Here is a 26,640-nt window from a genome sequence, read left to right on the forward strand (position 1 = left end):
CGCCCTTTTCTTTCTCCAACATGGCCCTGGGAATAGCAGTATCTGCCCATCATCTGAATAAATGCCAGCCCAGCCCAGGGCCTGCTGGGACTGGACGGAACCATTAGAACAGCCCAAGGCATAGTGAAGAGGATTCCCTGAGGAGGAAGGTCACTCCTTCAGGGAAGAAGCCAGCTAGAGAAGGGGGTCCCTGATATACTTTTGAGGGAATATGATTCAGGAGGAAATGGGAAGTCATTAAATAAGAACAATACCTATAAAAGAGGAGGCAGATTTCATGGACACAGAAAAAGAATCTGAAAGAAAAAAGCATAGTAAATATTCTCAAAGAGATGAGAGAAGACATTGAAATTATGAAGAAAAAGCAAGCAGTCATGATTTTTTTTTAAATGAAGTAGCTTTAATGTGTGGATCAGTGAGGATTCTCTAAACAGAACCAGGGGATCTGGGGGAGAATTAGCTAAGATGATTAGGGGTGCTGACAAGAACAAAATCTAAAGAATATGGCATAGACCAGCAGGCTAGAAATCAAGCAAGAACTAAAGTCACAGTCCTCAGCTTGAAATTCAAAGGACAGGCTGATAGGCTAAAAACTCAGGAAGGATTTCCATGTTATAATCTTAAGACAGAATTCCTTCTTCTCTGTAAACCTCAGTTTTTAAGGCTTTTATAATACCCAATTAGGTACCTACATTATTGAGGATAATCTCCTTCACTTAAAGTCAACTGAGGTAAACATTAAGCACATCTACAAAAAAATACTTTGACAGCAACATCTAGACTAGTGTTTGGCCAAACATCTGGGCACCATAGCCCAGCCAAGCCCACATATAATATAACCACCACACAGGGGATAAAAGTATTTTATTAAAATAAAAAACTCAATAAATGGACTTAATAGCAGTCAAGGAACTAATTATTGAGCCAAAAGATTAAGTCCAGAGGAATTCCAACTAGACTTCAGAATAACAGAATGGAAGAAGTTAAAGAAAATTTAGCAGAGTTGGAGGGAGAAGTAAAACAGTCAATGCTAATATAGTGAAAATACCTTTAAAAGAGGTATTTGAATAAAAAGAAATATTTGAGTAAATTATTACTCAAAGAGAAGAAATATTTGAATAAATTATTACTTAATTTTCCAAAATTGAAATAAATATCTAATATTTCAGATAGGAAACTGTCATGAAGGGCCAATGGATTAAATGAGATAAAAACTGACACTTTGATGCATGATAGTAAAATTAAGAACCTCAAAGCCTAAAAGAAAATGGTAATAACTTCCAGGAAGTAAAATCAGATATATTTAAAGTAAGAAGAATCAGATTCATAAAAAAACTATTTCTCACCAATAACTCTGTAAGAAGACAATGAAGCAATATGTTTAAAGTGTTAGGAAAAAAGAACTTTAAATCCAAATTTTCATATCCAGCTAGCTGTCAATTAAGGATGAAATAAGGGTATTTTCAGTAATACAAGGACTTAGAAGTTTAACCACACAAAATCACTCTTTAAAAATGCTATTGGAAAAAGTACTCTTAGAAAGAAAAGAAGTAAATCCAGAAGGGTATTATGATATATTGGAAGTATAGATGAGTAAGTAGAATAACTCAGTAAAATTGTCTAAATGAATAGTTATCATATTTTTTAAAAGAAAATTAAAAATGTTTTCATAATAATCCAGAGTTAAAACTACAGAAAATATCAAAATGGTCTTCTGGATTAATAGAAGCTGGTGGGTTGTCACAAAGAGTCAAGAGTATATAAAGATAACTGGCTTGTTCAAGACAAAAAATATAGGTATGATTAACTAATTACAGAAAAAATGAACATAAGTATGGGTCTGAATATATTAGGGATAACCATAAGGACATAAACTAAATATATAACTTTCAAGTCAATTTCCAATGGAAAGAAGGAAAGCAGAAAATAAAATAGCAGAAAGAAGTCTTATTAAAACAAGAAACATAGAGATGTAAATGAACTCACCAATCAAATAAGATTTTTTTCATCTAGCATTATGCTGTTTTCAGGATACACTTTTTAAAAATCTTAAACAAGGAAAAAAGATAATCAGAAAACTCTGAACCCCAAACAAGCCAATATAATTAATTCTCACATAAAGTTTAATGTGAAAAACATTATTAATAATGGACAAAAAGGAACATCATACATTGGTAAAACACTAAAGAAGAAATGAATGAATGAATGAACACTAAAGAAAATGAATACATGAATTAACACTAAAGAAAATGAATACATGTCTATTTAACAATGTAGTCTCAAAACATAAAACAAGTCCAAAGAGAATGCACTAGAACAACCGTGGTTGGAGATGTAAATAAATTCCTTTCAAAAATTAATAGAGCAAATAGACAAATAAAACTAAAGAAACATGAGAGATTTAATTATATAATTGATGAGCTCAACTGTTCGATGTATATATAATTCTGCATGGAAGACAGAAAACATCTTTTTAAAACAATCATGGAAAATAGAAAACATCTTTTTAAAACAATCATGAAATGTTCACCAAATTATCAAGTACAACTTCACAAAGGAGCTTCAGTACACTTTCTAAAATTACAAACACTGTCTTCTTTCAATACTATGCACAATTTATGCCAGCAAATTAGATAAACTATAAGAAATGGACAAATTCTCACAAATTACCCAAACTAACTCAAGAAAATAGAAAATCTCAGCAGACTCATAACAAGTAAAGAAATTGAGTCAGTAACCAAAACATTCTAATAAGACCTGATGCAATGGCTCATGCCAGTAATCCCAGCACTCTGGGAGGCCAACGAAGGTGGATTTCTTGAGCTCAGGAGTCCAAGACCAGCCTGAGCAAGAGTGAGACCCTATCTCTACTAAAAAATAGAAAAACTATTTTTCTATTTTCTATTGGTCATTGTGGGGGGCACTTATAGTCCCAGATACTCAGGAAGCTGAGGCAAGGGGATCACTTAAGCCCAAGAGTTTGAGGTTGCTATGAGCTATGTTGACACGCACTCTAGCCAGGGCAATAGAGTGAGATTTTGTCTCAAAAAAAAAAAAAAGTCCTAGACCAAGTATGCTTACTGGTGAATTCTACCAAACATTAAAAAAAAAAAATCACAGTAATCCTTCTCAGACTCTTCCAAAAATTAGAAGCGCAAGAACACTTTCTGACTATTGCACATGGCCAAAATTACTCTAGACCAGTAATCCTTTATGAACATAGATGCAAAAATCTTCAACATCATACAGTGATTCCTACCTTAAGGTTGTTAATAAGTTTTTGGAAATTGCAAGTTTCAGGCTAAATGATATACAAGTCCTCAAATAATGTTTCCTGTTCAATGTTGTTTCAATGTAATGTTGTGTTTTTAAAAATTGCTTTCTTTGTACATTATTTCTCTTAAATGGATTTTTGACCATTCAATAGGGAAAGAACAGGCTTTCAACTGGGAAAACTGGATACTGCAATACAAAACAATAAAATTGGACTTCTTCTTATACCATATACAAAAATTAGCCCAAAATGGACCAAAGACCTAAACATAAGAACTGAAACTATAAAACTCTTAGGAAAAAACAAAGTCAAATCTTCATGACCTTAGATTTGGCAACAGTTTCTTAACTATAACCCCAAAAGCACAGGCAACCAAAGGAAAAAAAAAATCAATAAATTTGACTGAATAAAAAATTAAATTTCCTGTTCATCAACTGACACTATAAACAGAGTGAAAAGACATCTCAGAGAATGGGACAAAATGTTTACAAATCATATGTCTAAAAGGGTTTACTATCCACAATATATAAAAGAACTTCCATAACTCAACAAGTAATTGACAAAAGACCCACTGTAAAAAAAAAAAAAAAGAAAGAAAAGAAAGAAAGGGACGTGAATAGACATTTCTCAAGAAAAGTTATGCAAATAGCCAATAAGCACATGAAAAATATCCTCAACATTATTGGCTATTGGGTAAATGCAAATCATAACCACAGTAAGATACCACTTACTGCCTACTAGGATAACTATCATTGAAAAAAAATTTTTAATGGAAAACAACAGGTATTGGGCAATGATGTGGAGAGGAGAAACTAGAACCCTCCTACACTGATGATCAAATGCAAAACTGTGCAGACATTGTGGGAAACAGTTTGGAAATTCCTTAAATAGTTAAATGGTACATGCCCCAAAAATTGAAAACAGGGATTCAAACCAGTACTTGTACACCAATGGTCATGGCAGCATTATTCACAACAGTAACAGGTGAAAGCAATCCTGATATCCATCGATGGATGAATGGATAAACTAAATACCTACAGTGAAGTATGAGTCCCTTATAAAAAGCTATGAGGTGCTGCAGCCTGATGAACCTTGAAAATGTTATGTCAAGTGAAATAGCCCAGACACAAAAGGACCGATATTGCATGATCCCATTTGAATGAAATTTTTAAAATAGGCAAATGCACAGACAGAAAGTAGATTAGAGGCTACCTGGGGCAGAGGGAAAGGGAGAAGGTGGGGTTACTGCTCAGTGGGGACAGGATTTCTGTTGAGGTGATGAAAAAGTAGTTTGAGGGATGATTGTGCAACACTGTAAATGTAAGTAAGGCCTCTGAGTCACACACTTAAAAATGGTTCAAATGAGATAAAATTAAGGTGGGCAGCACCAAGACAGCAGCCTGGGGGCTCCACCCTTGTCCTTCTCACCCAGGAGAGCTGTTCCTAACTAACCACCTGCCAACATTAGTCACCTAGAGATCTCGTTGAAATGCAATTCGGATTCAATCCATTTGAGGCCAGCCTGAGACTCTGCACTTCTAACTAGTTCCCAGACCCTGTGCTGTTGGCTCAGAATCACGCTCTGAGAGCCTAAGCCTTAAATAATGTTCTCTGTAAACCCCAGGGACCGCTGCACCCTGAGACAAGTATATCAGGTCTTTCAAAGAGTAGGGCAGGATCTTGGGCACTGACATCAAAACAGGGGCAAGGCCGACCAACCTGCTATTGAACCACATAAGTATAACAAGGGCAGTGGCTGATGCCAAAGGATAATCATCTGGGCTCCCTGAGAGGAGCAAATGCATTGGAAAGGTAGTTTGCCCGTTGCGATGAAAAACTGCCTCTAGAATGAGCTTATTTACACCTTCGCTGTGGCACAGCCAGCAGGACAGGCCCTGAGCAGACCTCAGAACTGACAAGAGTAAAGATGCAGCTGCTTCCCTCCCTGTGACAAAGTCCCCAATGTCCCTACTGGAATGTAAGAAAGCTTCACAAGCAGTGGACTGAAGCGCATCAAGGAAAACCTTAAGAATAACTTCCCCTTTAATGTTGCCTGTATTTATTTTTTAAATTTGTTGAGTATAGCCTATGTGGAAAATATTCAGCTATAAAAGTTAGTTTTTAAAAAAACTTCAAATGCCACATTTTCATTTTTGTACAATATCTTATTCACCATGTTATTCAACTGATCTGTAACAATACATAGCATGGAATAAAAAAATGGTTAAAATGGCAAATTTTGTGTTTTCTATATTTTTACACAGGTGCGTGAGAAGAAAAGACTTATCAGAAAGTCAAGAGAAGAGAAAAAGAAACTAGACTCTTGGAAATTCAGATAATGGTGTCATCCGTCGTCGGATGTAAAATAACTATGTGTAATATATTTGCATGGTTTTTTGAAAATGAGGAACACTGGTCAGGAGCTGACAGCTTAGAAACCATGTTTTTTTAAAGACGTAAATGAGAATTCTAGAAGTGAAAAATGCAATAACTGAAATTACTTCAAAATAAAATTTGTAAACCAGAGGATATTAAAATGAAATACTCAGACAGAAGCAAGGAAAAACAAAAGGACTAAAGCTCTGTAAAGAAGAATAGACGCGTGGGGAGAGGAGACATACAAGAAAATGACCCATTGTATGTGGAATCCCAGGAAAGACAAGAACAGCTGAGAATTCTCCAAAAGTAACAAAAGACATGAAACGACAGACTCAAGAAACACTACAAATATCAAGCAAAATAAATTCAAAGAAAACTGCATCTTTCCACAAAGTGAAAATTGATTAAACACACACACACAAAAAAAAACAATACCACCAGTAAACCAACAATAGTACCTATACCTTACTGCTCAGTAGAAACAATGGAATTAGAAAACAATGGAAGACACTGAAAAAATAAGAACAGAAAGAAGATAACTACTATGTGTATAGGAGAAAAAAAAGGTTAAGTAGAACATTTTCAAACAAAAACTGAGAAATTATGAGAAGCATATCAACTGTAAAGGAATACTAAAAGCTTGCTTAGATAATATAAAAATGATCATAGACAAAAGCTCAGAAAAGTAGAAAAGAATGGAGAATAGTGAAAGTGGTGATATGTGTGTAAATCTAAATAAATATTGACAATGTCAAACAAATAACAATGGTTGGGGCTTTAAAACACATGGAGAATTAAAGTACTCGACAACTAATAATTGAACATGGGAGTTACTGGGAGTCAAAATGCTCTAAGGTTTAATTTGTATAGGAAATGATTACGATGTCAGTTTATGTTGATTTTAAATTGCCAGAAATGCATGTTATAATTTCTAAGGTAAGCACTAAGCAACAGTAAAGAATGAATACGTTATAAGCTAATAAAGGAAGAATGATTTTTTTATAAAAACATATGTCCAAAAAAAAAAAGGCAAGCGAAGAGGCAAAAGAAAAAGAAAAGGTGAAATATATTAAAAGCAAATAGAAAGATAATATATTGAATCCCAAATATATCTGGAATTACATTAAATGCAAGCCAATTAAATACTCCAATTGAAAGGCTGAGGAATCAAAGCAAACTCAGCTATATTCTACATTAAATATAAAGAAACAGAAGTGATGAAAGGTAAAGAAGGTAAACCGTGCAAACACTCCAAAAGCAAACTGAGATACCTGTATTCATGTTAGACACTATAGGCTTTAAGGCAAGAAGCACCCCCGGAAATAGAGACATTTCATAAGAATAAAAGCTTCTGCCCAGAAGATACAGCAAATTCTAAATTTTTAAGCACTTTTGCACCTGTAATCCCAGAACTTTGGGAGCTTACAGCAGGAGGATCTCTTGAGGCCAGATGTTTGAGACTAGCCTGGACAATATGGTGAGAACCTGTCTCTATGAAAATTAGAAAAATTAGCCAGGTATGATAGCATGTACCTATAGTCCCAGCCACTTGGGAGACCGAGGCAGGAGGATCACTTGAACCCAGGAGTTTTAATTACAGTGAGCTACAATCACTCCTTGCACTTCAGCCTGGTGACAGAGTAAGATCCTGTCTTTACAAAAAAAAGTTGACCACCCAAGGGACTGGTCAACACATGGAGTAGTCAACATAAGGAGCTAGGCCTACTGCACTGGTAGCTGCAGGTGGTGCACGTCTGGTCTGTGAAAATTAGGTCAACTCATCGGCCTGGGGAAAGACTTCCTGAAGAAGACTGCCGTGGCAATTGCAACAGCAACAAAAATAAACAAATGGGACTTCATTAAACTGAAAAGCTTCTGTACAGCTAAGGAGACAACAATCAATGCAAAGAGACAGCCTACACAATGGGAAAGGATATTTGCATATTTTCAATCAGACAAAAGCTTGATAACTAGGATCTATAGAGAACTCAAATTAATCCACATGTAAAAAGCCAACAATCCCATATATCAATGGGCAAGAGACATGAATAGAACTTTCTCTAAAGACGACAGACGAATGGCTAACAAACATATGAAAAAATGTTCATCATCCCTATCTATTAGAGAAATGCAAATCAAAAGCACCCTGAGATACCATCTAACCCCAGTGAGAATGGCTCACATCACACAATCTCAAAACTGCAGATGCTGGCGTGGATGTGGAGAGAAGGGAACACTTTTACACTGCTGGTGGGACTGCAAACTAGTACAACCTTTCTGGAAGGAAGTATGGAGAAACCTCAAAGCACTCAAACTAGGCCTCCCATTTGATCCTGCAGTCCCATTACTGGGCATCTACCCAGAAGGAAAGAAATCCTTTTATCATAAGGACACTTGTACTAGACTGTTTATTGCAGCTCAATTTACAATCGCCAAAATGTGGAAACAGCCTAAATGCCCACCAACCCAGGAATGGATTAACAAGCTGTGGTATATGTATACCATGGAATACTATTCAGCCATTAAAAAAAATGGAGACTTTACATCCTTCGTATTAACCTGGATGGAAGTGGAAGACATTATTCTTAGTAAAGCATCACAAGAATGGAGAAGCATGAATCCTATGTACTCAATTTTGATATGAGGACAATTAATGACAATTAAGGACATGGTGGGGGTGGGGGAAGGGGAGAGCAGAGAGAGAAAGGAGGGAGGGGTGGGGAAAGGAAGAGCAGAGAGGGAAGGAGGGAGGGGGTGGGGTCTTGGTGTGTGACACACCTTTTGGGAGCAAGACAAGATTGTAAGAGGGACTTTACCTAACAAATGCAAGCAGTGTAAACTGGTTCTTGTACCCTCCATGAATCCCCAACAATAAAAAAAAAAAAAGGGCAGTGCCTGTGGCTCAAGGGAGTGGGGCGCTGGCCCCATATGCCGGAGGTGGCGGGTTCGAACCCAGCCCCGGCCAGGAACTGCAAGGAAAATTTTTAAAAAAAGAAAATTAGGTCCACTTAAGGAGGTGGTCATGTAGGGAGGAGGTCAACTATGCGGATTCTACATAGATATATACACACATACACACACACACACCTATATATAGGTATAGATTTCTCAAAACAGACATAAAATCAATAAAGATATAAAGGTATGAACCACACAGTTAACTTAATAGATATATTTTTCCTCCATTTTTTTATTTCAGATTAATGTTAGGATACAAACAATTAGGTTACAATGTTTGCATTTGTTAGGTAGAGTCCCTATTGTGATTGTGTCCTAATAGACTTTAAACACTACACCCAACAACTAACAAATACATTCTCCTTTGAAACATGCCTGGGAGGTGTTTCATCAAAAGAGGCCATATCCTAGTTCACAGCCTGAGTAAATGTCAAAACCCTGAAATCTTACAGTGTATGTTCTTTATAACAGAAAGGTAACTAGAATATCTCTGGGCGCTTGGAAATTTAGCACCCACATACTTAGTCCAAACACTATGTCTATCCTTCAAAAACACAAACTTATCTGCAGACTCATACAACAAATTGGACTGGGTATTTGGGGCAGAGAATAGTAAATGAGGAAATTAAGAGGAAAAAAATAAAATGTAACCAAAGATGAGCCTTGTACAGAATGATAATCTTGGTGACTCATTACCCCAAGAAGTATGTTGAATTCAATCATGTACACCTGAGGTCAAAATCTAAACAAATAAACTTATAAAGAGTAAACCTCTAGAAATAAGAAAATCTGAAGGCCAGTAGGTTCCTAATTTATTAACAAGTCACAATGTCTTTAGGCCTCAAGCTTGATATCTATGGAAGAAAAATACTACCAGACAGTCCTTGTACTTTATTCATTGAACAAGCATCCTTTGAGCACCTAACGTACCAGTCACTGTGCCAGTTGGTGGGGGTACAGAGTCACAGGAGATGCAGCCCAGCTCTCAGGGCACTTAATCCTCAAGGGAGCTGATGTCATACAAAACTGGAGAAGGAAATATTGCAAGGACAACCATAAAACAAAATTGCATGGAAACCACAGGTTGTACAACAAGCACTAAGTATTTGATGGTTGGGTTTTGACCTAGCTGAGAAGGACCTACTGTCCCATCCTGGAACTGCAACCTGTGAGCTCCTTGAGGGCAGGGACAAAGGATTATGATTCTACAACCCATCCCAGTATTCAGCAGAGTAAGAACTTACTATGTTCTTGTTGAATGAATGTGGAACGGACATCAGTTTGAGCCACTGTTCCAAGTTCTGTGCCTGCTCCCCAGCACATGCAGAAGAGTAACCGAGCTCAACTGGAGCGCTCATGGACAAAACAGGCGGGATGCCCCCCTGGTAACTGCTCGGTAAATATTTAAGTAAATAAACAGTAGCATTCTGTAAATGTGATTTTTTTCCTCTTCCCTTCTTTCTCTCATCCTTCCACCATCCCAAGAGAGGTAGGTAACCACGAAATAAAGAGCTATTTTGAGGAACTTCCAGGCAGAACTCTGGGAATACTGAACTATAGAAAAGCATCTCCAGGATTGAAGAAGACAGGGAGGCAGGGACCACGCGGTCCCCAGACAAAGGAGAGACTAGAACAATTCCTACCTGTCATGGGAAAAGGCCTCAACTTTCCTTTGCAAACTTATTTCCTATTGGGCTCTGCCCACACTTACCAGACATTTATATTAAACTATATGCCCAGTGCCCTTTCAATTGTTGCATATATGAACGTGGTTCATCCTAGCAACAGTCCGGGGCAGCAAGTACCATTATGATCCCCGTTTTATAGATGTGGAAGCTGAGAGCCAGATGGATGAAGAAGTCTAGAGAGTCTCAAAACTGGGATTTGAATTGGGAAGTATGTTACACCACAAACTCACACAGACTTCTGGGATTAGACGAAATAGCTGAGAAAAAAAAATGCGGAATGAAAAGACCAAAGGCCCGGAGAAATGGCAGCCACACTGATGGGTGAGTGGAGGAGGGTTTCCATTCTCCAGGAGAGCCACAGCAGAATGCTGTCTTGGCGGGTCCAGGGAGGCTATTCACATGAGGTCATGTCAGCAGTTTCAGGGCAGAAGTTGGGAAGTGTTTCTGGGGACTGGGAATTAATAGGTCACTTACCGCCTTGGTGAAAAGAGTTTTAGTAGCTTGCATGCGGGAAAGAATCTATGACCTTATACTCAAATACCTTGTAAGACCCTCAAAGGACAGTCTCTCTCTCTCACCGTATGCTGTATCTTTGACCAGACTTTATATACGAGTGCTCATTTTATGGGTTTTTTTCATTGCTAATGCTGACGATAACATGCTCAATATTGCTATTATAAAGTCAAGAGTAAAAGCTGGCATGTACATGAGTTGAGATCTCAGAAATATGGGAACAGGAGGCAATGACCCCTTCCATGGCTTGTGTTTAGTAGGAAAGGTGGAAGGCAAACAAGAGCTTCCCCGTCCGTAGAGAGAGCACAAGATGCCCCCTCCACAGTGACTAACTCCACTCAGACATACAGAGAAACTACAACTCTCAGATAATCAGTACATCGTCCCATCTTAGGGAGAGTCAGTTGCCAAACACAGAGGTGATCATTCAAGGTCACTTGGAGCCCACTCAGAAATGCCGTCCATTTGTCTGCCTCTGGTCCTTCTATTTTTGGCTCCTGAAGTCCAATCACGTTTTACAGTTACAACCCCACCGGTGTGTCTTGGAGAGAAAACACTCAGTTCCTCGCGGGTTGCCAGTAGTTCAGGGAGGAAAGTGCAAGCCGATGGTTGCTTCCACAGCCCCAGGAGCATGGAGACTTCAAAAGAGGAAGTCCTCATGTCACCTCCGCAGGGTAGCCTGGGTGGTGTTTCTTTCTGATGCAGCACTGGGTGGACGAGCTTGGCTCAATCCAAGAGGGGAAAGAAGGGCGTGGCAGAGACACTGAGTCACCCCGCCTCCCCCTTTCCCTCCCAGAGGCCTCTCACGGCAATTCCTCCTCCTCCTCAGAAGCAAAAGTTCAGCCTCTCATGCTCACATCACGTTTTTTTTTTTTTAAACACACATATGAAGAAAAAGAAAGAAAGAAAGAGAGAGAGAGAGAGAGAGAGAGAGAGAGAGAGAGAGAGAGAGAGAGAGAGAGAGAGAGAGAGAGAGAGAGAAAGAAAGAAAGAAAGAAAGAAAGAAAGAAAGAAAGAAAGAAAGAAAGAAAGAAAGAAAGAAAGAAAGAAAGAAAGAAAGAAAGAAAGAAAGAAAGAAAGAAAGAAAGAAAGAAAGGAGCAAGCTTCAGTGGGGTAACTTTTTTTTAGAGAGGTAAAAATTTTTAACATGAAAAGAAATGAGGAAAGACTCTTTGGAAAATAAATTTAGAAAAATTAGTCGGGCATAGTGGCCAGCTACTTGGGAGGCTGAGGCAAAAGGATCACCTGAGCCCAGAAGTCTTAGGTTGCTGTGAGTTATTGTTGCAGGAAGACGAGGCCCAACAGAGAGAAAGAGCCCCCAAACACCACGCTTATAAGAGGAAGGGCTTTATCCACCAGCCAGGAGCTTACAGCATACAAGAATTCCAAATGGCGGCGCTCCCCGACTGCCTTGGTCTTTCCCTTTGTATTGACAGTCAAAAAGTTCCACCCCACAGGTACCCTTCTCATTGGCCAGTTTGAATCAGCTGATTGAGTTGATAGTTGAGATGCTATTCCAGCCCTTACAGAACTATAGGCTTTCACAGAACTTGGAAATTTCCAAGTACCAGGAAGTTAAGTTTACAAATTCCCAAGAGCTGAGTCACCATGGAGAGGACCCTGCAGGTGTATCCTTGTGGTCTCCTTGAGAAGACGTGTTCTCCTGGACCTCACCCTTCTCGGGTATCCTCTCTCATTATGACACCATAGCACTCTACCCTGGGTACCAGAAAGAGACTCTGTCTCAAAATAAATAAATAAATTTAAAAGAAAATAATTCTTCCCTCCCAACTGCTTCATAATTCCAGAATGATAAAATTTTCCAATTAAAAAATGCGTAAGGAATAAATAAATCCCCACTGTGTTACCACAGGCCTCTTCAAAATCCTAATTTGTTCCAGAAGGCTCTGTAGGGTATATTGTCTTAATATAGAATCATTCCGGCAGGAATATATTCCGTTCTCTTCACATGTTGTTAGTACTGGTGTGAACACAGTGACATTTTACAGTTGGCACTCTGTACATTGCAGCTCAAAAAATGCTGTATTCCAAAGACTTAACAATTGTACATTGTGCATCTGAAATGTCTGTTGCTAAGAGCAAGTATCAACCCCAGGACGACCCCACTCAGCAGATCCAGCCAATTCCCACCCAGAGTCATTTCCCTGCCTCTGGTGAGCCATGTGGGCTCTCAACAGGGTGTCCTGGTGAAACCTTGAGTACTTGGCTCTGTTCTCAGGAAAACGTCTGCCTCCCACCCTTCACTGGTCCCATGTTAGGAATTTATGCAGCCCTTTTTCAGGCATTGCCAGGAGGGCTGTGAAGGAGCCTGGACAGAGGTTGGAGAGCATCTCATTTCCAGCCCTCTCTACCCTCTCAGCCTATGAGGCCAACCCAGTGATGAAAACAGGGACTGACCTGGTTATATCAGGCTTCAGGCAGTTGTCTGCATCCTTGGTTCTTGGGGTGCTCTTGGCTGAAGAATGACCAGACAACCCAAAGTAAGGCAAGTGTGAAAAAGTTTGAGGAAGAGAAAGAGAGGCTTACAGAGTGAAGTCTACAAAGCAAGATAACATTTGCCATAGACAACTATGGCCCCCACTTGTCGTGACAAAGAAGGCTCTGATTACAGCTAAAGGTTCTGTTTTATTTTGCCTGGCTTGGGCCACCTCGTGGCTCAGAGGTCACCTAGGAACCAGAGTCTTACTGCACATGCAGACCTCCCTGAGCCTCTCTGAAAGTCCATGGGGCAGGGGGTGTGGATCATAATGTAGCTTAAAACCAATGAGGTGATAATTAGCCTTAAGGCTACTCCAGGTTCCTTCAAGACTCTATTGTACCTGTTGTCTGGCCCACAGGCCAGAGAGTCTTCTACATCCTGCTGCAGTTGGCCTGCTCAGTTCTCACTGGCGGGGTTCCCTCTTCCCCAGGTGTGAGCAATCACATGAGATGGGGGCGTGAGGTCCTCCCCACCTCCTTTTTCCCTAGGAGAGTTAGGCCATCTACTTAATAGAGGTGGAGTCTGAGGTTCTTCTCTTCCTCTGCCTTCTCCCACCCTGCCCCCATCCCATGACCACTCCCTTTCTACTCGAGAAGCCTCGTCTGACCATTCTGCTGCCTGCCTCCACACCTGTCCCTTTGCCCACATCAATAATAACCTGCTTCAGATTAGTCTTAATTTTCTCTGGAGATTGTCCAAAATCTTCTCACCCAAATAATCAGGGAAAGGGATGAGCCTGGCACTACCCCCGCCCCTGCCAGTGCCATGCAGAGGAGATGGAGGAACAGCATTCCCCTACCCTGGAGATCCCTCCTGGGCACAGAGTGAGAGTTATGGTAACTTGTTCACATTATTATGTTTAATTACTGAGATAAGTCATGGTTTAAATATATCAGTGCACTTTTGTTTTTTGCATTTTCTGAAAGTGGCCTTCCTACTTAGTGGAGGGGGGAGCATTAGGATTTTAGTGAGAATGCCAAGAAAAGTCAAGCATACACATAGGATTACCATACCTATGGGAAACCTTTGTGAAATGAGGGATCCTGGTTGACAACCCATGGAGACACTGGATCACACCCCTCTTAGGCCCCCCCTCACTGCAATCCTCCTGTTACCAACCATTGTCCCTATGTCATCCAATTCCTGTCCTAATTTATTCAAGACAGGATAAAAAAGGTGTCAGGACAGTTGCAATCTAATTTCTACTACCCTCCCCCCCAACCTTCTCCCAATGTACCCCAAACCCATGAGGCCCTACTAACACCCAACTCTTCCCAAGTCCTCCAGACAGCAAGAAGCAGTTCTGGGGAAACTGACCTTCATCTCTATCACCTCTTTTAACAAAAGTTGGGAATGTTAGGGATCTAAACCCTTCCTGAAAGGACCGGCTGGAAAGACCCTAGCCTGTCAAAACCTCCCAGGAACCTGTGGAATCTCCCTCCTCCTACACGCAGTATAAAAACAAGCCCTGAACCACTCAGTGCAGCCACCATCTTTGCCCAGGAGGGTCTCAGTCCCCTTTCATTAAACTTGGCCTGAACCTCAAAAGAAAGAAAGAAAAGAAACAGGGAGGGGGGGAGGGAGGGAGGGAGGGTAGGAAGGAAGGAAGGAAGGAAGGAAGGAAGGAAGGAAGGAAGGAAGGAAGGAAGGAAGGAAGGAAGGAAGGAAAGAAGGAAAGAAGGAAAGAAAGAAAGAAAGGCTTTGTGTAGAGAGAAATGGGTGTCCTCAATCCCTTTATCTACCTTTCTTTAACATTTCAAAAAGCAAGGTGGCAAATCGGCTCTGGGAGTTTTGCTTGCTAGAGATGTGATCCAGAAGGAGGGATAGTGTGCTGTGTCAGCCTGACGGATGGAGAGAGAGGGAAGAGGAAAGAAGAGGGAGACGTTGGTGGGGAGGGGGTCTAGAAATGTGATCGCCACACCCCAAGGCCCCATCTCTAGAAGGGGCCTCAGGTTAGGCATGGCTGAGTGCATGCTTCCAAGCTGTCCCAGAGCAGTCTGCCATTTCCAACATGCAGAGGGAGATGGTGCCAAGGTGTGTGGGAGGTGGACAGTGGGGGGAGTGCCCTGGAGATGGGTCGCAGGTCGGGGACCACAAGTTCCCTGGGCCTTTATGAAGGTCAGTGGAGAGTGGGTTGGTTGGCTGGGCATGAACTTGGATGGAGGGAAGGGGTCATAGAGAGGAGGCTGAGAGGCACCACTCTGTTACCTAAAAGTTGCAATAATAATAATCCCATCTGAGTGCTGCCATCAAACAACGAACAGCATGCAACACTCCCGCACCTCCACCATTACCACCACTACAACTCACACCCGTTCCTCTGACAGTGACGTTCATCACTTCTACCAGCATCACCTCCTTCCTGGCCACCTCGCTTCCACTCTTGGACCCTGCAGTCTATTTACCACCTTGGAGTGAGGGTGATTCCTTTAAAACTGTAGCTACAACACATCACTCCTCAACTCCAAATCCTCCAATGACTTCCCAGTCAATCTGTAACCTAATCTGAAGTCCTCACCGGCTGAAGGATGCTACACCATCTGGTCTCTGTCTCCCTCTCAAACTCCGTTTTCTGCCTCCAGGTCTAAGACCTCCCGGCTGATCTGCAACCACGCCAAGCTCATCCCAGGATTTCAGTGTGCTCTTCCCTCTGCCTGAACTGTTCTCGCAAACATACTCACCGCTTGCACCCTCCTTTCATTAGGTCTCTGCTGTTACATTGTAGGCTGTCCTTACATCACACTCCCTAGAAGAGCACTCTCTGTTCCCTTAGACTGCTTCATTCTCCTTCCTAGCACTTAACCACCTATCACTATTTGCCCACTGGTTCTCCAAACTAGGTTCGTGAGGGCAAGGAACCTAGTTTCCCTGGGCTGTTCACTGCCTTCTCACCAGCACTAGTGTGTGCCTGGCACAGAGTGCATGCTCAGCGAACACTTGTTGTGAAGGAGCTAAGGAAATTTTACTTCAAAATATGACAACCTGACATAAAGAATATTTTGAATTAAAGGCCATTCACAATCAGAAAGCATTGGAAGGGGCTTTCCCTCTATCTGCATACAACCAGACTGACCTGATTAGGGGATCAAAGGGAGCAACTGACTTCCTTTCCTCCCCCTGAATGCTGGCAGACCCGCCCAAGTCATTTAAAACACAGCACCTGTCTCTCAGGTTAATTTACAAGTCAATCTGTTTCACCCACTCATTCATCCTCCCCAGCAACCACAGGCTGCACCCATACTCCGCCTTCTCCCACCTCCCTTCTAAAAGACATCTATACAGGTGTGTGGCCACCTCTGAGACATTGCATAATCCTCGTTGTTCCCCCACACACAGGGTATTTGGAAATAAACATTTTCTTATTAATGTGCCTTAACTGTGAGTTGATCCTTCAGTGAACCTTCGGATGAGGGGGGAAAGGAGACGTTTCGCCATGATCCCTACAGTTGAATGAATAAAATGGCACAGCCAGGTTTTGTGAACTGCAGAGCTCTTGCTTTTGATCACTGTTCCACGCTACTACTCCTCGGGGAGGGATGAGCCGATGAGCCCGACGTTGGGGCTGTAAGGAATGGATGCGCACACACTGAGGTGCATTTGGCAGTCCCTGTTAAGGCACCATCCAAGGGAAGGTACTTCTTGGCCCAAGGACTTAGCTATTCTGTTTCCAGGGACAGGAATTTACCAAATGTACAAAGGCCAGTCAGCTAAAGAAGAGTGATACTATTCAATGTCTGATTCCCTATCACAATGCCCTGTTCTATACTCTTCCTACCACTCAGTAGTCCTCAAAATTACTTGTTTATTTGTTGTTTCTTTATCATCTGTTCCCTTTATTGCCATGAGAGCCCTATGAGAACAGATTCCTTGTCTTCAATGTAAAGGCACGAATGAATGAATTCGTGCAACTGATTTGTTTAGTTCTGTTTCCATGATACCCCAGCGACTTTCCAGTTATACTATCACTTCACGGGAAGATAATGTTCAGGTCAAATTGATGATACCCGCTGAGTAAGTAATGAAGTGATGTTTTTGTTTATACATCAGTTTCCTAAAGCTTGGTTAATGTACATCTATCTTAGAAAATCAAACTTAGTCTCAATGTGCAAAAAAACAAGAATCAGGAGACTGTCCCTGAAATAGAAGGAAGCCACCAAGATAAGCTGCATGTTAAGAGGCCTATTGACCATCACAGTAAATTGGAATGAAGACATAAGGAAATGCTTTGATTTGTATTAGTCTCTTATTGTGTCATGGTATCTACTAAGTGGGTTCCAACCTAAGTGGGTTCCCACACAGAGGGAAGTGATCGTCGCAATTTTTTAGATCTCAAAATAGAAGTACTGCAAAGCTTAGGAGGAAAATGTGCCATGATTGAGTGGTGAGGTCTGCCATGGCACTGTAAGGAGGAGAGTGGTGTTTATCCAAGTATCTGTCATCCCACAGCTAGACAGTCTTTGGTCTTCAGATTTTCTTGGGAAGTTCAGACACCTCTTCAAGGGGTTTTCTTCTCCTCTTTTCTAGATGCTTCTTGGAGAGTTACTGTAGGAAAGTTCACTTTACATCCTTCAATTCCTACTAATCTGTTTCCTTGTTGACTCAGAGCCAGCTAGACTATTTGGGACCCTTCAGAAAAGAACTATAACCTATGAACAATTATCTATTTGCAAAACTCTATGTACTTTGGTTCCACAGCCCAGCATTCAGGGTAACAGTAAGAACATCCATCTCAGCTGTTACTGGCCCTACTCTCACGTGCTCTAACTCATCGTACACTCTGCTCCTAAAATTAGGCATTGGAGCAAATACCCTTCCTGCCTCGGATGGGTTGTTTTCTCATCTCTAGGGTCCAGAAGACTCTTGCTTCCTGACCATCCTGGACAGCCTGGGGAAAAAGAAGATCTCAAGTTGCTTCTTTATCAAGTTTTCTCTTTGGGAGGGTATAACCCTCATGTGACCAATGGGAAGACAGGTGTGCTGTAGCTCAGGGAGGAGAAGGCCTTTCCAAAAGCTATGTACAACTCAAGACCCAAAGCTCAACTCTCAGAATATGATTCAGTTTCACTTCTCATTATGCTCTGAGTAGATCTTGGAGCTTATCTGAAATTTCTGACGAGGGAATCACGTATGTATCCATAACAAAGAATGATCTTCTTTGCCTGGAAAGGTTGTCCTCTCAAACCCAACCTGCAGCTCCAGGAGATCCGGGCCATGGGGGCGCAGAGAGGGGAGAACTGATCTACCAGGGAACCTGGTCAACAATCAACAGTGCAGTGACCAAAGTAGCAGCTGCTTTGCCGGAGTCTGTATCTAATTCTCAGGGAACAAAAACTTTTTTCACAATATTTTCTCACTTCAGTCTTTAAGGCTGGATAGTCAGTTCTATTAAGGTAGGGGCTATGTCTTATACTTTTTTTGTATTTTTGGCTCAAATAACTAAATAAGTCCCCAGTAAAATGTTTACGCTTGGATAGAAGGATGGATATGATAATCATTTTATATATGATGACTGGAAACAAATAAGTTTTGTCTGGCTCCTACTCTGGAAGCTTGATGGACGAGATAACAAATTACTAAGGAATATTATAAACTACTACTTAGTTTATAGCTACTAAGGAATAGCAAAGAGGTGATCTAATGATCTGACTTCTAACCTCAACACAAACGTCTGGAACACGACTGGTACACTGAGTGAAGGTAACATCTTTCTTTGGGACCTTCTTTCATCTCACTCCAGTTTTCTCTTTGTCATATAATTCCTACCCCCATGTATGAGGTTACAAAATATTTGAATCATCCACAGATGTTATAATGCCAATATCAAATGGATTAAAAGGAAGAAAATTTAAGAATCCTTTATAAAGGGAAGAAAACACAATTTCTTAGCCAGGCATTGTGGTGAGCACCTGTAGACCCAGCTCCTTGGGAGGCTGAGGCAAGAGAGTCGCTTGAGCCCAGGAGTTTGAGGTTGCTGTGAGCTGTGACTCAGTTTAGAGTGACACCATGGCACTCTACCCAGGGTGACAGAGTGAGACTCTGTCTCAAAGAAAAAAGAAACAAAGAGAAAGAAAACACAATTTCTGAACACAGTATGTGTTAGAATCATCATATCACCAGTGAATATTCAAAAAGAACCAATATTTACTAAAATTTAACTGTGATTCAAGCACTGCACAAGCACTTTATATAAAACTTCTCACTTAAAAATGTTCATTTTGACTTCTGATCACACAAACTTTTGCATATTACCAGTCTTGTGGAGTTTCAGATTTAGATACTTTTATGAGATGGTCTGTAAATTATAACGGAGAGTTCTACCATCAATTATTTCTTCTTTCCCTTTAAAAAAAAGTGTACAATTTAAACTTTCAGTTCTGTGAAAATTATTTTGAAATAATCACAAATATTTATGAAAAAAGGAAGGACAAGATAAAAATTTCAAAGTCTAGTGGCACAGGAGATGTTTAGAATAATGTTTATGAATATTTAACATTCAGAAGATTTGTAATCAGAAATTGTTTTAATATGACTCATTAGGTTGAGGGGCTCTTCATAAGAGATCATTTTGAATCTACGGGTTATGTGAAGTGTGCATTCCAAACCTCCATCAGGCTGTGGGCAGACATCTCAGATCACAGGCCCCCAGGTCAGACACCAACCGTGTGTTGTTATTTTGTTTTGTTTTCAACACCAGACCATAAGTGGCTGAGAGCACACTTTGTTCTTGACAACTCAAAAAACAATTCATCTGCAAGAAACAACCATTTTGCATGAGTTTAGAAGGGAGTTTCCTCATGGAAAATCTGTTGGGGTCAATTTACAAGATTCACTTTGATACTCAGCTATTTTCTCATCAACTTCCCTATGTAGGGGGATACACTGGCCCCATGTAGAGGGTTTATAGCTAATATAATGGGTACCATCTATTAAGTACCTGCCATGTTTTAAATAATGGACTCAATTATCCACATTCTAGCCATGTGGAGTAGCATTATTTCCCCAAATTTTAGAGTTGAGGAAACATTTCTAAAAGAGATAAGGCTCAAAGACATTAGGAAATTGATAAAAATCACTCAGACAGAAAGTCACAGAATCCAGAGCCACGCTACAGTGGGCCTGCAACTCACAGAGTCACTTCTTGGTTCTTTGGAGTCAGCACCATTCCAGAATAAAACTCAGGAAATCTGAGTCTATTTGTGGGATGGTGAGCTAACTCACAGGGGAAAGACAGATACCCACCCCTGCCAAGCCCTGCAGCCTGGCCAAGCCGCCTGGGGTTTGCAGAGGCAGAAAGGGGCAATCTCCAGCACTGCAGGATAGAATGAAAACGGGTGAGCAGAAATTACCAGCTAAAGAAAAGCAACTTTGTTATTCTTTGAGCAGCTTTAAATCTGTTCCCCTACTTCCAAGCACTAGCAGCAGACAAACCACCACCTTTAATAACGCCAAGACTGCCACCATCACCAGTGCCACCAGAACCGTGAAAACGCCAACACCGTCCAGCTCTGCCACCCCTTCCACCAGCTTGACTCCCCTCCATTTGTTCCCTGCCCATTCCCTTGCCCCCACCTGTCTCCCACTACCCAAAAGAAAGACAGGGAGGTCGTTAGCACGAGCACAGGAAAAAATTAATTGTTCTGTTTCTCAACTCCCGCTCAATGCTCAGTGCTACAGGACTGAACGGTGATGTCGACTGTATACCTGCATTCATCCATTTTCACAAGCTCGCTCCATAGTCAGATGACACTGGCGTCCAATTCTGGATCTGCCACTTAAGCACCAGGTGATATTGGACAAGGTGTTTAACGTCTCTGAGCTTCAGCTGCTGTCTTGAATAGGAATGAAGAGCTCCACATTGTAGGATTCTTGTAATAATAGACGTCAGGGACGAGGGAATTTGCCATAGTTGCCAGACAGCTGTACCTGCATCTGATCCTAGAGGCAACTGGGTGTGAGGCGACCTGGCATCTCCCCGCCAACTGGCCACCCTGAAGTCTAGGTCTCTTCCTGACTGTGAGTACCTAGTAATATGGGGACCTCTGGCAAGAATTAGTGATGCAACAGAAAGAGTGGAGTGTAGGACCACCAGCTAGAGGTGGGAAGCACAGCTAATTGTGTGTGGAGAAGAAAAGGTCAATTTCAGCAGGTCTCACATTCACTTGTGAAAGCCTGGAAACTTTTCAGTATTGTTTGTTTCCATCCGAGTACAGGGCAGGAAGCAAAATCACTTTAGGTATATTAAGCAGAAAGAAATCTAATACAGGGAATTAGGGGCCGATCAAGTCTTTAGAAGGGCTGAAAGACAAGTTGTGGGTAACCTTTACAGTGATGATTCTCAGAACAACACAGATGGTTCCCCCTAGCAAGCTGCTACTCTGGGGCTCCTACGGAAGCTATGGGTTCCAGACCTTTTCCATAACTGTAATCCAGGGATTAGGCCACAGTCAAGAAGCCACGGGAGCTGCTTCTGCTTCTGCAACCGCCTTCTCAACATCCTGGAAGCCAAGGAAAGCATACCGCAATGCTACCGCAGGATGGCCTCGCTGAAACCAAAAGGAAGATGGTTTCCACCTTGCCTCTGCCTTCTCAAATCCAAAGTCTAAGAATGTATAATTAACAAAACCTAATTCTCATTCAGAATCCTACTGTAAGGCAATCGGGCTTACGTCAATTTTAGATTTCCCACATCTCTCACTAGGAGAGCAGAATAGAACTTGAGCAAGCAATCCCCAGCACCCGTGGCTTCTAAGGCTCTGACTATGGAAAATTTATTTTTCCTAACATCCTTTATATTTACTTTTCAGTGTTCAAAATCTAACACCATCTATAATTATTTCTCTTTTATATCTCCTACCATTCTGATAAAGCATCCTTATTAGCTCATTCTAATACATTTTAAGCTCAACTAAGCAGATGTTTATCTTTTCTCTCTTGTGATATGTGATTTGATTCATTTTTCACAAATGCATTTCGAAGTCTATCGTCAACTTTTCCCTTGGACGCTAATTTAGCATGCAGTTTATATAAAAGAACTGGACCACCTTTTTTTTTTTTTTTAGCTAATCATATACAGTAGTATTACTGACTTTCAACTGCTCTAGGGGAAGGAAAGAGGGCAGAGAAATTCCCAGTTTTATTTATTTATTTATTTATTAAATCATAGCTGTGTACATTAATGCAATCATGGGGTACAATGTGCTGGTTTTACATACAATTTGAACTGTTTTCATCAAACTGGTTAACACAGCCTTCACAGCATTTTCTTAGTTATTGTATTAAGACATTTATATTCTACACCTAGTAAACTTCACACGTACCCTTCTAAGATGTGGTCCCACCAATTACTCTCCCTCCACCCATCCTCCCCCCTAAAATTCCCAGTTTTATTATAGGATTGCTACAAAGAAGGATTTAATATCACCACATTTACATTTTATTGGTTTTGCCCTAAATGCATTCATTTTTTTTTTTTTTGATGACTCAAAATTTTATCATGAGAAATACAAATAACAAAAAACAAACAGCTGGTTTTTACTCAATTTAGTTATGGACACAAGGGATTGTTACATTAATTTTTCTTTGCTGTAACCCTAACTTTTTTTTCAATTGCAGCAAGCCTATCTTTGTATGTTACCTTAAACTAAGGAAAATTTAAAAGTTATCCAATAGTGGCCACTTTTATTACACTTTTACTCCCACAAACATCAATTATTGAAAAACAAACTACAGAAATCATTTTACCTTTTCAAATATATAAATTCAAATTACCACTAACGTGGTTTAAAAATAAGATTAATTCCTTAATATAATTAAAAATCGAGTTAATGCTCACATTTCCCTATCTGTCTTTTTTAGCTTTTTATTAAATAGAATTTTGAGTCTACACCAAAGTAGACAAAATACTACACTAACTTCCTATATGTTGATCATTTGACCCCAGCAACCATCAATCTTCAATCTCTCCGGCCTCACTCCCATCCCACACCTCACTACTTTTGAAGTGAATCCAGACCTTATATCATTTTTGTAACTATTTCAGAATATACCTATAAAAGATAAATATTCTGGCATAACCACAATACCAGTATCACAAGCAACCCAAAAATTTCTTAGCTATCATTCAAATTCCCTTACATCATAAATGCCACAAGTAGTTTTAAGAAATTAAGATACTTTTCAAAAAACAGAATCTAAAAAAGATGTATACATTGCAGTTCATCGATGTTTTTTAAGTCTTCCTTGACCTTATAGTTACAATTTCCATTTCTCATTTTTTCTTTGAGGAAACCAAGTTGTTTGCCCTCTAAAGGTCTGCAGTCTGGATTTGGGTGATCGTAGCCCCATGATGTAGTTTAACATATTTCCCTGCCATCTGTATTTCCTGTACACTAGTTAGATCTGGAAGCTTAATCATAGTCTAGTATTTTTGTCAAGACTGTGTGTCATAGCGGATTTACGTTCGTCCGTGAGAGAGGTCACACAACATCTAGTTGTCTCTAGTTTTGTGATATTGCTATTCACTCACATTCAACCTCTAGACCCATCTTTCAGGGGTGCTTATAGAATGGTAAGATCCATCTTCAATTATTAGTTGAAATACTTCTATAGCGAGAGATGTTCCTCATCTTCTCTTGGCTGTCTCGTGGTATCATTCACCTTAGAAAGGCAGAATGGCTGCTCCATCCTTTCCCCTTGTCTACCAGGTTCAAATAATGAGTTGGTTCCTTAGCATCCTCAGTGTCCCATTTGTTTTTATTTTTTAAATGTTATTGCAACCTTCTGAATTTAAATATATGTGAACTGTTTCTATCCACTCCAGTAACTATTCTTCTTAGTGCTCATATTTCCCATCTTTAGCCATGGCAGCTCTTGAGTTCTGCTAATGTGACGCTAGTCATCTTTGATACCTTCCTTGCTATCGGACATGAAAGATTTTCTATGTGCATGCTGTGTATCGTGCCTGGATTTGGTCACTTCTCCTTGAAACCCTGGTTCCTTTTAGAGCCCCCAATTTATTGTTACGGCTGCTCACTGCACTGCCTTTTCCTAAAATTATCTTTATAGCATTTTATGGAGTTTACTATTTGAACTAAGATACATGTGAAGTTCCATACGTTACTTTTTTTTTTTTTTTAGAGACAGAGTCTTACTTTGTTGCCCTCAGTAGAGTACTGTGGTGTCACAGCTCACAGCAACCTCCAGCTCTTGGGCTTAGGCAATTCTCTTGCCTCAGCTTCCCATGTAGCTGGGACCACAGGCGCCCCCTACAGCACCCAGCTATTTTTTGTTGCAGTTCGGCTGGGGCCGGGTTTGAACCGGCTACCCTCGGTATAGGGGGCCAGCGCCCTACTCACTGAGCCACAGGCGCCGCCTCATACATTACTATTATTATAGCACTTAAATCTCTTTTAAATTATAGGGGCTCCCATCCATTTTTCTGATTGTTTTTGTTTGTTTGTTTGTTTGTTTTTTGAAGGAGGAGATATAGGCAAAGGAAGAAAAGGGCGGGGGAGAAGAAACCAGGTTATTCTTCTCTCCAGTTTCTTGTATCTGGATTTTGCTGATTGTACTACATGGCTCCTTTTAAGGTGCTCTGCCTTTTCTGGTTTTCCTGTAAATTGCCCATTGGATCCAGAAGCTTGTTAAAGTCAAGGCTTTGTTGACTTTATTTCCTCTTCTGGCTTTCAATTGTTTTCAGTTTTACATAACAAAAGAAATATATTTGATTTGATTTATTCACCCAAATGTATCAAAAAGTCTAAGAGAGAGAAATGCTGGTTAAAAGTACCCCATTTAATATTTATCTGTATATATTTTAAAATAAATTTTCTACCTTTAGTTCCTATAAAAAATAAAAATAAGGACCAGGAGATAAACAACACTCTGAGAAAGGCACAGCACTCTGTGAGGCTGAGGCAGGTGGATTGCTTGAGCTCAGGAGTTGAGACCAGCGTAAGCAAGAGCGAGACCTCATCTCTAAGAAAATAGCTGGGCATTGTGGCGGGCACCCGTAGTCCCAGCTAATTGGGAGGCTGAGGCAAGAGGATCATTTAAGCCCTGGAGTTTGAGGTTGCTGTGAGCTGTGACGCCATATCTCTCTACCCAGGGTGATAAAGTGAGACTCTATGTCAAAAAAAAACTCTTTGCAAACAAATTTTGATACCAACTTTCTAAAAGCTTCTAGATATTAATTTGAGGCTGAGAGCTGGCATTGGAGGAAGAGGGATAGGGAAACTTCCAGTTAACCAATCAACTGGTCATGAGTATGATCTGAGATCACAGATCTCCACCAAGAGCCTTAGTGTAACTGGATTCTTGGAGAATGTAATGGAGAAAAGGTGCTGGGTACAAACGATCTTGCAGAATGAACTGAGCTATAAGCAGGTATTAAATTTGCAACAGCTCAATCCTAGCTCCAAGTTTCATCAGAAATAGAAGTCTACCACTCGAACAGCACACATTTCATTGATGAGCTGACCAAGTCCAGCATGAAAGGGGAGAACCGGATCAAGTGGGCTCAGGGCACATTCACAGAGCCAGGCACAGTCTGGCCTCACTGCCGTTGGTCGCCACACACACTTGGTGCTGCAGAGGTGAAGCAAGGAAAGCAGAGGAGCCTCTTGGTCAAAACGAGTCTATGGGCCTGTGATTCCCATATGCAGTCTCTACAGCTTGTAGCCTTCTGACCCAGAGTTAGGATGCCTCAATCCCCCTGAACCTCTGCCTTACCTATTGCCTGTACAAACTCCAAGGAATCAGCATGTCAACACCCTCCAGCTTCTCCTAGGTAGATCTCAGAATGGGTAAAGCAACTGGTATCTCTGAGGTGAGCTCTCAACACCATGATATCCTTGAAATCCTCCACCCCTGGCTTCAGCCATCTGTTCCATTGCACGGGGCCTCTCCCCCAGTCTGGTTCCTCCAGGTCTCCTGAGGGATGTGGCTGGACCCTGACGCTTTGCTGTAGCTGCTGTATCTGAGCCTCCCACACCTACAGCCCAGTAACAGTCTTTCAGGTGCTACCATCACCCTGGGCCTCCCCACCCCAAGTGTTGGATTCAAGCTCAAGTTTTATAAAGTTCACTGAATTTAGTCATTAAACCTGTGGATTCCCATTTCCTCATCTGACAGTTGGGGATACTACTAAATATCCACCCCTTTGAAGGTGGCTAAATAAAAGCAAGTTATAATGAATGAGATTGTGCTGCCTCCCTCCTATCCAGCACGTGCTGTCACACTAGCTTTCTGGACAACAGACATTTCACGGGAATAGTCTCTGAGAAACCGGATAACCTTATCTCCACAGAGTTGGCTGAATGGGAATTCTG

The sequence above is a fragment of the Nycticebus coucang genome, chromosome 15, assembly GCF_027406575.1.
Source record: "Nycticebus coucang isolate mNycCou1 chromosome 15, mNycCou1.pri, whole genome shotgun sequence".
NCBI lineage: Eukaryota > Metazoa > Chordata > Mammalia > Primates > Lorisidae > Nycticebus > Nycticebus coucang.